Source organism: Triticum dicoccoides, chromosome 6A, assembly GCF_002162155.2.
Source record: "Triticum dicoccoides isolate Atlit2015 ecotype Zavitan chromosome 6A, WEW_v2.0, whole genome shotgun sequence".
Lineage (NCBI taxonomy): Eukaryota > Viridiplantae > Streptophyta > Magnoliopsida > Poales > Poaceae > Triticum > Triticum dicoccoides.
Genome location: NC_041390.1, coordinates 333764735 through 333776611, shown reverse-complemented (window position 1 = coordinate 333776611; position 11877 = coordinate 333764735).

The following is an 11877-nucleotide window of genomic DNA, read 5'->3' as shown; positions in this document are numbered from 1 at the left end:
TAATATCAAAGTCGTACTAGTTGAGTAGTTGTGAAATTGAGAAATACTTGTGTTGAAGTTTGTAAGTCCCGTAGCATGCATGTATGGTAAACGTTATGCAACAAATTTGAAACATGAGGTGTTATTTGATTGTCTTCCTTATGAGTGGCGGTCGAGGACGAGCGATGGTCTTTTCCTACCAATCTATCTCCCTAGGAGCATGCGCGTAGTACCGAGGTTTTTGATGACTTGTAGATTTTTGCAATAATTATGTGAATTCTTTATGACTAATGTTGAGTCCATGGATTATACGCACTCTCACCCTTCCATCCTTGCTAGCCTCTTAGGTACCGTGCATTGCCCTTTCTCACATTGAGAGTTGGCGCAAACTTCGCCGGTGCATCCAAACCCCGTGATATGATACGCTCTATCACACATAAACCTCCTTATATCTTCCTCAAAACAGCCACCATACCTACCTATTATGGCATTTCCATAGCCATTCCGAGATATATTGCCATGCAACTTTCCATCATTCCGTTCATCATGACACATTCATTATTGTCATATTGCTTAGCATGATCATGTAGTTGACATAGTATTTGTGGCAAAGCCACCGTTCATAATTCTTTCATACATGTCACTCTTGGTCCATTGCATATCCTGGTACACCACCCGAGTCATTCATATAGAGTCATCTTTTGTTCTAGTATCGAGTTGTAAACATTGAGTTGTAAATAAATAGAAGTTTGATGATCATCATTTTCTAGAGCATTGTCCCAAGTGAGGAATTAAAAAAAGAAAAGGCCATAAAAAAGAGAAGGCCCAAAAAAATGAGAGAGAAAGAGAGAAGGGACAATGTTACTATCCTTTGCCACACTTGTGCTACAAAGTAGCACCTTAATCTTCATGTTAGAGAGTCTCTTGTTTTGTCACTTTCATATACTAGTGGGAATTTTTCATTATAGAACTTGGCTTGTATATTCCAACAATGGGCCTCCTCAAGTGCCCTAGGTCTTCGTGAGCAAGCAAGTTGGATGCACACCCACTAGTTTCTTTTGTTGAGCTTTCATACATTTATAGCTCTAGTGCATCCGTTGCATGGAAATCACTTCTCCTTGCATTAACATGAATCGGTGGGCATCTCCATAGCCCATTTATTAGCCTCGTTGATGTGAGACTTTCTCCTGTTTTTGTCTTCTCCACATAACCCCCTCATTATATTCTATTCCACCCATAGTGCTATGTCCATAGATCGCGCTCATATATTGCGTGAAGGTTTATAGGTTTGAGATTACTAAAGTATGAAACAATTGCTTGGCTTGTCATCGGGGTTGTGAATGATGAGAGCATTCTTGTGTGGCGAAAATGAAACATGACTAAACCATATGATTTTGTAGGGATGAACTTTCTTTGGCCATGTTATTTTGAGAAGACATAATTGCTTAGTTAGTATGCTTCAAGTATTATTATTTTTATGTCAATATGAACTTTTGTCTTGAATATTTCGGATCTGAATATTCATACCACAATTAAGAAGAATTACATTAAAATTATGCCAAGTAGCACTCCGCATGAAAAATTCTGTTTTTATCATTTACCTACTCGAGGGCGAGCAGGAATTAAGCTTGGGGATGCTTGATACGTCTCCAACGTATCTATAATTTTTGATTACTCCATGCTATATTATCTACTGTTTTTGGACATTATTGGGCTTTATTATCCACTTTTATATTATTTTGGGACTAACCTAGTAACCGGAGGCCCAGCCCAGAATTGTTGTTTTTTGCCTGTTTTAGGGTTTCGAAGAAAAGGATTATCAAACGGAGTCCAAACGGAATGAAACCTTCGGGAATGTGATTTTCTATACGAACAAGACCCGGGAGACTTGGACCCTACGTCAAGAAAGAAAAGATGAGGCCACGAGGTAGCAGGCACGCCTACCCCCCCAGGCGCGCCCTCCACCCTCGTGGGCCCCCTGTTGCTCCACCGACGTACTCCTTCCTCCTATATATACCTACATACCCACAAACGATCAGATACGGAGCCAAAACCCTAATTCCACCGCCGTAACTTTTTGTTTCCACGAGATCCCATCTTGGGGCCTGTTCCGGAGCTCCGCCGCAGGGGGCATCGATCACGGAGGGCTTCTACATCAACACCATAGCCCCTCCGATGAAGTGTGAGTAGTTTACTTCAGAAATACGGGTCCATAGTTAGTAGCTAGATGGCTGCTTCTCTCTTTTTGGATCTCGATACAATGTTCTCCCACTCTCTTGTGGAGAACTATTCGATGTAATCTTCTTTTTGTGGTGTGTTTGTTAAGACCAATGAATTGTGGGTTTATGATCAAGTCTATCTATGAATAATATTTGAATCTTCTCTGAATTCTTTTATGTATGATTGGTTATCTTTGCATGTCTCTTCGAATTATCAGTTTGGTTTGCCCTACTAGATTGATCTTGCTTGCAATGGAAGAAGTGCTTAGCTTTGGGGTTCAATCTTGCGGTGTCCTTTCCCAGTGACAGTACGGGCAGCAAGGCACGTATTGTATTGTTGCCATCGAGGATAACAAGATGGGGTTTTCTTCATACTACATGAGTCTATCCCTCTACATCATGTCATCTTGCTTAAGGCGTTACTGTAACACCCTCGATGCGGCTATATCTCCTACGTGTCGAAGCGCGACTGAGAGGCATAACCGCATTGAAAGCATTGTCGCAAGTGAGGTAATCTTCACAACAACCCATGTAAATAAATAAAGGGGGAAAGATACATAGTTGGCTTACACTCGCCACATCTCACAAATACATGAATAACATTACATTCATCTAATACACTCATGGTCCGACTACAGTACCAAAATAAAGATCAACCCCCAAATGCGACAAAGTCCCCGATCGCCCCAACTGGGCACCACTACTGATCATCTGGGAAAGACACATAGTAATGACGAGAGTCTTCATCGAACTCCCACTTGAGCTCAAGCGCATCGTCTGGAGCGGTATCATCGGTCCCTGCATCTGGTTTAGGAAGGAATCTGTGAGTCACGGGGACTCAGCAATCTCGCACCCTCGCGATCAAGACTATTTAAGCTTATAAGTAAGGCAAGGTATGATGTGGAGCTGCAGCAAGCGACTAGCATATATGGTGGCTAACCTATTCGCAAAAGAGAGCGAGAAGAGAAGGGAAAAACACGGTCGAACAACTATGATCAAGAAGTGATCCTAGAACAACCTACGTCAAGCATTACTCCAACACCGTGTTCACTTCCCGGACTCCGCCGAGAAGAGACCATCACGGTTACACACACAGTTGGTGTATTTTAATTAAGTTAAGTTTCATGATATCTACAACCGGACATTAACAAATTCCCATCTGCCCATAACCGCGGGCATGGTTTTCGAAAGTTCAAATCCCTGCAGGGGAGTCCCAACTTAGCCCATCACAAGCTCTCACGGTCAACGAAGCATATTCCTTCTCCCAAGACAATCCGATCAGACTCGGCATCCCGGTTACAAGACATCCTCGACAATGGTAAAACAAGTCCAGCAACACCGCCCGAATGTGCTGACAAATCCCGATAGGAGCTGCACATATCTCGTTCTTAGGGCACACTCAGATTGTCCAAACTTCCGGTAGGCCAGCCCAGAGTTGCCCCTGGTGGCCACGGGCAGCTGACGAGGTGGACCAACACTCAGAGGAGCACTGGCCCCGGGGGGGGGGGGGTTAAATAAAGATGACCCTTGGGCTCCGGAAACCCAAGGGAAAAAGAGGCCAGGTGGCAAATGGTAAAACCAAGGTTGGGCATTGCTGGAGGAGTTTTATTCAAAGCAAACTGTCAAGGGGTTCCCATTATGACCCAACCGTGTAAGGAACGCAATATTCGGGAACTTAACACCAATATGACGGAAACTAGGGCGGCAAGAGTGAAACAAAACACCAGGCATAAGGCCGAGCCTTCCACCCTTTACCAAGTATATAGGTGCATTAAGATAAACAAGATAATATTGTGATATCCCAACAATAAACATGTTCCAACAAGGAATGATCTCCAAACTTCACCTGCAACTAGCAATGCTATAAGTGGGGCTGAGCAAAGTGGTAACATAGCCAAACATCGGTTTTCTAGGATACGGTGGGTTAGAGGTTTGACATGGCAATATGAGAGGCATGATAAGCAAGTGTTAGGTATCATAGCATAGGCATAGCAAAAAAGCGAGCATCTAGCAAGCAAAGATAGAAGTGATTTCGAGGGTATGGTCATCTTGCCTGCAAAGTACTCAGAGTTGCCTTGATCCTCGTAAGTGAACTCAACAGGCTCCTCGTTCACGAACTCGTCTCCCGGCTCTACCCAAGCAAGAACAACAAGCAAAAGGAACACAATCAACCACGTGCAATGCTCAAGCAACATGATGCAAACATGGTATGATATGCGGGATGCGGTATGTGATGCATATGCATGATTTGCAAAGGAATGGTTGACCCTGGCCTCAACATTGATATCCAAGAGTGCCACTGGAAAGAGGAGTTGATTTCGGTTGAAATCGATATAAAGATCACCGGAATCGGATGCACGGTTTGGAAATGGCAAGCAAAACAAATATGGCACCGGTCTGCGATAATCAGCAAGTAGCCATCTAAATGCACCAAGATAAATATGCTACAGCACTCAAACATGACAAACAAATACATGGAAGGGATCCACACATGATGCTTGACAAAATATGAACACTGAGCTACGACTAATTCATCCATTAACAGGTTCAAACAAGCATGGCAAAAGTGCAAATGATAACAGGTTTCAGACTTAGTGAAATTAACACAAGTCTGGAATTTATCATCAGGAAGCAATCTTTAGAGTATGCAAACTACATGCTACAGGAACTTAACATGGCAAAGCAAGGCATTTGATGAAGCTACTCAAAGCACTTAACAAAAGTCACTTAGTGACCTTGAGCCAAAAGGGATCAGAAAATACAATTGCAAGCATGTGAACATAGCAAAAACACAAACAGATCCAGACTTAGTGAATAACTGGAGCATGCAAAACAGTTAACAAGTAGGCATGTTTACGAGCTCGATGCACTCGCTACAGAGAATGGCATGACAAACTAAGCATACACCCATGAAGATGACATGGCATAGAAGCTAGACATGGCAAGAACAACAACATATCATGCACGGATCAATAGCAACATCCTCGGCAAAATCGCTAAACATGTCAACAATCTGCCAGGTTCATTTTATAGCAAAAGTAGAGCTCGATTGACTCAAGCTATGGTGCTCCATAATTGCAAAAAAAGACCTGGATAGATAGGGCACCACAATATCAACAAAACATCCTTACTAATCATCCTCAAAAGAGGCACGGATCACTAGGAAACAACATGAACATATGGCATAAAAACAATATCAGGATAAGGACTTGGTGAAATTCTAAGTCCCTGAAATCAGCATCACCGAGTAAGCTACTTTGCATACTTTTGCTAGTCACCACAAAGGTCACAAAAATACATGGCATACACCCCTGCAAAGATGGCATGGCATTTAACAAAACACATGTAGAGCTCAGGATCATCGCATGCACACATTTATCATGGCAAAAATGACAAAAGGCCATTTGCTGAAGCAGATCTGACAAATTCATCACATAGCCCTCTTCCAACAACATTTCGGGCATCAAGATGAGCTCAAATGAAAATGATGCGATGAGATGAAACGATGTACTCGTCGAGGCGAACATTTTGATATGCTACACGCACGAATCAGAGTCACGGATGCAGAGTTATGGCATGTCGAAGTATGCAAAAATTAACGAGAGGAGAGGGAAAAAGTCAACCGCCAGATCTAGGGTTCCTCGCGGCGCATGAACCGAGGCCGGATTTGAGCTCGCTGGAGCTCTCGCCGGAGTAGATGAAGAAGATGGCGGTCGGCGGGGGTCGGGCGCGGGGAGGCCGGGGACCTGCGGGGCGGCGCGGCGCGGTGATGAGCGGCTCCGGTCGCCGAGTCGGCGGCGGGCGAGGGCGGCGAGAGGTGGCCGACTTCCGGCGACGGCGGCAGGCGCAGACGGCGGCGGGGCGGCGCCGGCGACGAAGGAGATGGCGGCGGGGATCGGGCACGGGTACGGGGAGGCGAGGGCCTCGGGCGGCAGCGGCTCGGGCTGGGGGGGCCGCCTGGGCCCGGAAGGGCCGGCGCGGGCGAGGCGGAGATGTGGTCTCCCTGGGATAGGTGGCGGCTCTGGGTTGGTTGGCGGAGGCGGCAGACGTGTCCGGTTGCGGCCGGACGTGTCTGATGGCGCGCGAGGTGATTTTCTAGGGTTTGGAAGGAGGGGATCCAGGATTTTCGAGGAGGGGTCTATATATAGGTGTAGAGGGAGCTAGGGAGCTCCAAATGAGGTGCGGTTTTCGGCCACGCGATCGTGATCGAACGCTCTAGATGATGGAGAGGGTTTAGGTGGGTTTTGGGCGAGTTTGGGGAGGTGTTGGGCTGCAACACACACGAGGCCTTATCGGTCCCTCGGTTACCCGTTGGAGTATCAAACGAAGTCCAAATGGCACGAAACTTGACTGGCGGTCTACCCGTAGTAAACCAAGGCCGCATGACAAGTATCGGACCAATCCGAAAACGTTTAACACCCGCACACGAAAAGAGGTAGAAAGGACCACCGGAGGAGATAGGAGCGCCGGAATGCAAAACGGACAACGGGGAAAAATGCTCGGATGCATGAGACGAACACGTATGCAAATGCAATGCACATGATGACATGATATGAGATGCATGACAAAGACAACAACACACGGAACCCGACAACGAGGAAATGACATAACTTCGTGCCAAAAACAACAAGAGTTGGGATACATATAAGGTAAATTACATCTAGGGTGTTATAGTTACTCTGTTTTTAACTTAATACTCTAGATGCATGCTGGATAGCAGTCGATGAGTTGAGTAATAGTAGTAGATGCAGGCAGGAGTCGGTCTACTTGTCTCGGACGTGATGCCTATATACATGATCATACCTAGATATTCTCATAACTATGCTCAATTCTGTCAATTGCTCAACAGTAATTTGTTCACGCACCATAGAATACTTATGCTCTCGAGAGAAGCCACTAGTGAAACCTATGGCCCCCAGGTCTATCTTTATCATATTAATCTCCTACTACTTAGTTATTTCCTTTGCTATTTACTTTTCCTTTATTTTACTTTGCGTCTTTATCACAAAAATACCAAAAATATTATCTTTATCATATCTATCAGATCTCACTCTCGTAAGTGGCTTTATAGGGATTGACAACCCCTATTTGTGTTGGTTGCGAGGATTTATTTGTTTTGTGCAGGTACGAGGGACTCGCGCGTAGCCTCCTACTGGATTGATACCTTGGTTCTCAAAAACTGAGGGAAATACTTACACTACTTTGCTGCATCATCCCTTCCTCTTCGTGGAAAACCAACGCAGTGCTCAAGAGGTAGCAGCCACGGCTAACGCTAAGATCGCCCCCCCCCCCCCGCCGCCACGGGCCGCTGGTCGGCCACATCCACTTACGATATTTACATGGTGGACACCCAAAGGACGAAGATGGCAGTCGTGATCAGGACCGAGGCAAGCCCTGAGATGAGCCGCCTAAACACCGAAAACAGTGTCGTCGATCAAAGCCATGTCGAAGCCACGCGAACAACATAGACTCTATCGAGAACCGCACCATAAATAACACGGATAACCTCGCAGGGGATGCCGCCAATGAGAACCATCAGGATGACTCCGCGGGGCAGGAGGACCTGCTCCATCCAGAAAACCATGACAACTCCGAACATAGCAACTACCTCCCACTCTCTGAAGAGGAGGCCAGTCTCGGGGATGATGATTTCATCATCCCCGAAGACCCTCTAGAGTAGGAACGATTCAAGCAGAGGCTTTTAGCCACCACTCGAAGTTTACAGAAAAAAACACAAAATCAAGGCTGAAGAAGACACCCTCAGTGACTGGTGGACTAAAGCCCTAGCCGCTGAGGAAGGGTATGTCCGCGAATAGCCAACCAAAAGCTACCCCAAGCGAAGGCTCCTGCCGCAGTTCGATGACGAGGCCATAGAGCCCACATGCCCAATATACACAAACACCAAACAGCCGGACCGCCCCCCTAGATGGCGGGACAGAGAAGCTGACGAGGCTGAACACCCAGCTGCTGCACCTCGCCATCATGGCAAGGATCAAGTGGGGCCCACTTACAAGTACGACCTCCGCCATGACCTAGACGCCCAAGGAGGCCACACCAGGTCCATTTATGGACCCAGAGAGGACCCGCATGCTTACCGGGAAGGATACTACGATCGGCTTAACCAAAACGATAGAATTCAGGAGCAACAGCAGATTCAGAAGGCCGAAGACCTCCAACACGACGTAGCCCGAGTGCGGGGTGCCGCACTCCCCTGTGTTTCATAGAGAGGGTAATGCAACACCAATTCCCAGAAGGCTTCAAGCCCATGAATATCGAATCTTATGACAGAACCACAAATCCTGTTGGAGTAAATGACCACGGGTAGCCTCATCTGCCCCCATGGTATTTCAAGACATCGGGGCCGGATGCACCCTCAAGCATCAAAGACAAAGGACTGCCTTCTAGGGTCCGGCTGGTCCTAGCGGCCGGTTGCAGGAAGGCAGCGGAGCCGAGAAGGCGGCAACGAGGAGGGCCGACTTCCAGCAGGCGGCCCATCACTCCCTTAAAGTTAGCGCCTCACTACTGAGATGAGACGGGGCGTGGCTACAGTGCAGCCTGCCACCCCTGAATCCAGGGCTGAGCTTGGCCATAGTGCAGCATACCAGGCGGGTACCCTACCTGTCCGTGAGATGCCCGAAGGCGGCAGGACCTGACCAGTCGGCCCAAGGGAGGCCGACTCCTAGCAGGCGCCCGTCCCCCTCCCTTGGAGTCTGTGCGCCATTAATCAGATAAGACAGGATGTGGCTACAGTGAACGCCCGCCAGGCGGTGGGACTATAGCCACGCTCCCCCGACAACACATGCATCATCAGTGGCACGACTACAGTGCTAAGTAGCCGGCCAGGACCCCCAAGCGGCGGGTGCGGCCTGTCGGCCAAGTACGAGATAGCCGGCAGGGCCCACCAGGTGGCCGGCCGCAGCAGCTGGCAGAGAAGTCAGCGACCAGAGACGCTGACGGCTGGGTCCCACACTCGGTCGGGTTACCATTGTACCCCTGGGTGGTAGGCCTATATAAACCCCCAGGGCACCCATGCACAGGGTTCAGAACCTGAATAGATCCACACATACATATAGAGAGGGGAAGAAAGGCTAGCCTCCTCATCTTCCTCCTCTAGCCAAACAGCTCAAGGAGCAACCTTGTAGTCACCTTATTGAGATAGTGATCATGCGGAGACACCGCAGAGCAGGACTAGGGGTGTTATCTCCTAGGAGAGCCCCGGACCTGGTTAAGATTCGCCGGCTTAGGAGTTCTCGCTCACTCCCGCCTCTATAGCCCGGCGACGTTCTCTTGGACCTCTCCATGATAAGCCACCCCTTGGCATATGTCACACCACAACCCCGACATTTGGTGCCCACATTGGGGCCACAGCAACACATGCTGGACAGGAACCCTCTTCATCCCCAGCGAACGCAGCGAGCCCGGCACGCCGGATGGCGTCTGCGTCAACATGCTGCACGGCGCAGAGGCCTCTTGCGCTGTGAGCACCTGATACATCTCCAACGTATCTATAATTTTTGATTGCTCCATGCTATATTATCTTCTGTTTTGGACATTATTGGGCTTTATTATCCATGTTTATATTATTTTTGGGACTAACCTATTGACCCAGAGCCCAGTGCCAGTTCCTGTTTTTTCCCTTGTTTTAGTGTTTCGAAAAAAGCAATATCAAACGGAGTTGAAACGGAATGAAATCTTCTGGAGAAGTTATTTTTGGAAGGAAAGCAACCCGGGAGACTTGGAGTCCACGTCAAGAAATCAACGAGGAATCCACGAGGCAAGGGGCGCACCCACCCCCTGGGCGCGCCCTCCACCCTCGTGGGCCCCTCGCGGCTCCCCTTACGTACTTCTTCCTCCTATATATATCCATATACCCTAAAATGATCGGGGAACACAATAGACCGGGAGTTCCGCCACCAGAAGCCTCCATAGCCACCGAAAGCCAATCTAGATCCGTACCGGCACACTGCCAGAGGGGGCATTCCCTCTCCGGTGGCCATCTTCATCATCCCGGTGCTCTCCATGACGAGGAGGGAGTAGTTCTCCCTCGGGGCTGAGGGTATGTACTAGTAGCTATGTGTTTGATCTCTCTCTCTCTCTCGTGTTCTTGAGGTGATACGATCTTGATGTATCGCGAGCTTTGCTATTATATTTGGATCCTATGATGTTTCTTCCCCCCTCTACTCTCTTGTAATGGATTGAGTTTTCTCTTTGACGTTATCTTATCGGATTGAGTCTTTAAAGATTTGAGAACGCTTGATGTATGTCTTGCCGTGCGTATCTGTGGTGACAATGGGATACCACATGATTCACTTGATGTATGTTTTGGTGATCAATTTGCGGGTTCTGCCCATGAACCAATGCATAGGGGTTGGCCCACGTTTTCGTCGTGATTTTCCGGTACAAACTTTGGGGCACTCTTTGAGGTTCTATGTGTTGGTTGAATAGATGAATCTAAGATTGTGTGATGCATATCGTATAATCATACCCACGGATACTTGAGGTGACATTGGAGTATCTAGGTGACATTAGGGTTTTGGTTGATTTGTGTATTAAGGTGTTATTCTAGTACGAACTCTAGGGTTGTTTTTGACACCTATAGGAATTGCCCAACGGATTGATTGGAAAGAATAACTTTAAGGTGGTTTCGTACCCTACCATAATCTCTTCGTTTGTTCTCCGCTATTAGTGATTTTGGAGTGACTCTTTGTAGCATGTTGAGGGATAGTTATGTGATCCAATTACGTTATTATTATTGAGAGGACTTGCACTAGTGAAAGTATGAACCCTAGGCCTTGTTTCAACGCATTGTAATACCGTTTACGCTCACTTTTATCATTAGTTACCTTGCTGTTTTTATATTTTCATAATACAAAAACCTTTATCCACCATCCATATACCACTTGTATCACCATCTCTTCGCCGAACTAGTGCACCTATACAATTTACCATTGTATTGGGTGTGTTGGGGACACAAGGGACTCTTAGTTATTTGGTTGCAGGGTTGCTTGAGAGAGACCATCTTCATCCTACGCCTCCTACGTATTGATAAACCTTAGGTCATCCACTTGAGGGAAATTTGCTACTGTCCTACAAACCTCTGCACTTGGAGGCCCAACAACGTCCACAAGAAGAAGGTTGTGTAGTAGACATCAAGCTCTTTTCTGGCGCTATTGACGGGGAGGTGAGTGCTTTAAGGTATATCTTTAGATCTTGCAATCAAGTCTTTTAGTTTCTTGTTTATCACTAGTTTAGTTTATAAAAGAAAACTACAAAAAAATATGGAATTAAGTTTGCCTCATACGCTTCATCTTTTTAATATCTTTCGTGAGTATGATGGAAAGGAAAATTGTGCCAAAGGGTTAGAAGAAGAATGCATTAAAATGTTTGGCACTAAATATTTGAATGATGAGCATGATCGCAATGTTGTTAGTATGAATTCCTTGAATATCCATGATGCTAATGATATGCAAAGCCACAAGCTTGGGGAAGCTATGTTTGATGAAGATGATAATTTTTGCCCCCCAAGTTTTGATGAGAAAATTTATTATCATGAAAGAATGCCTCCTATTTATGATGATTATATTGATGAAAGTGGAATTGGAGAGGTCATGACTTTATTTAGTAATGAATCCACTATTATGGAAGAGGTTCCAATTGATTATGAGAACAAAGTTGCTAT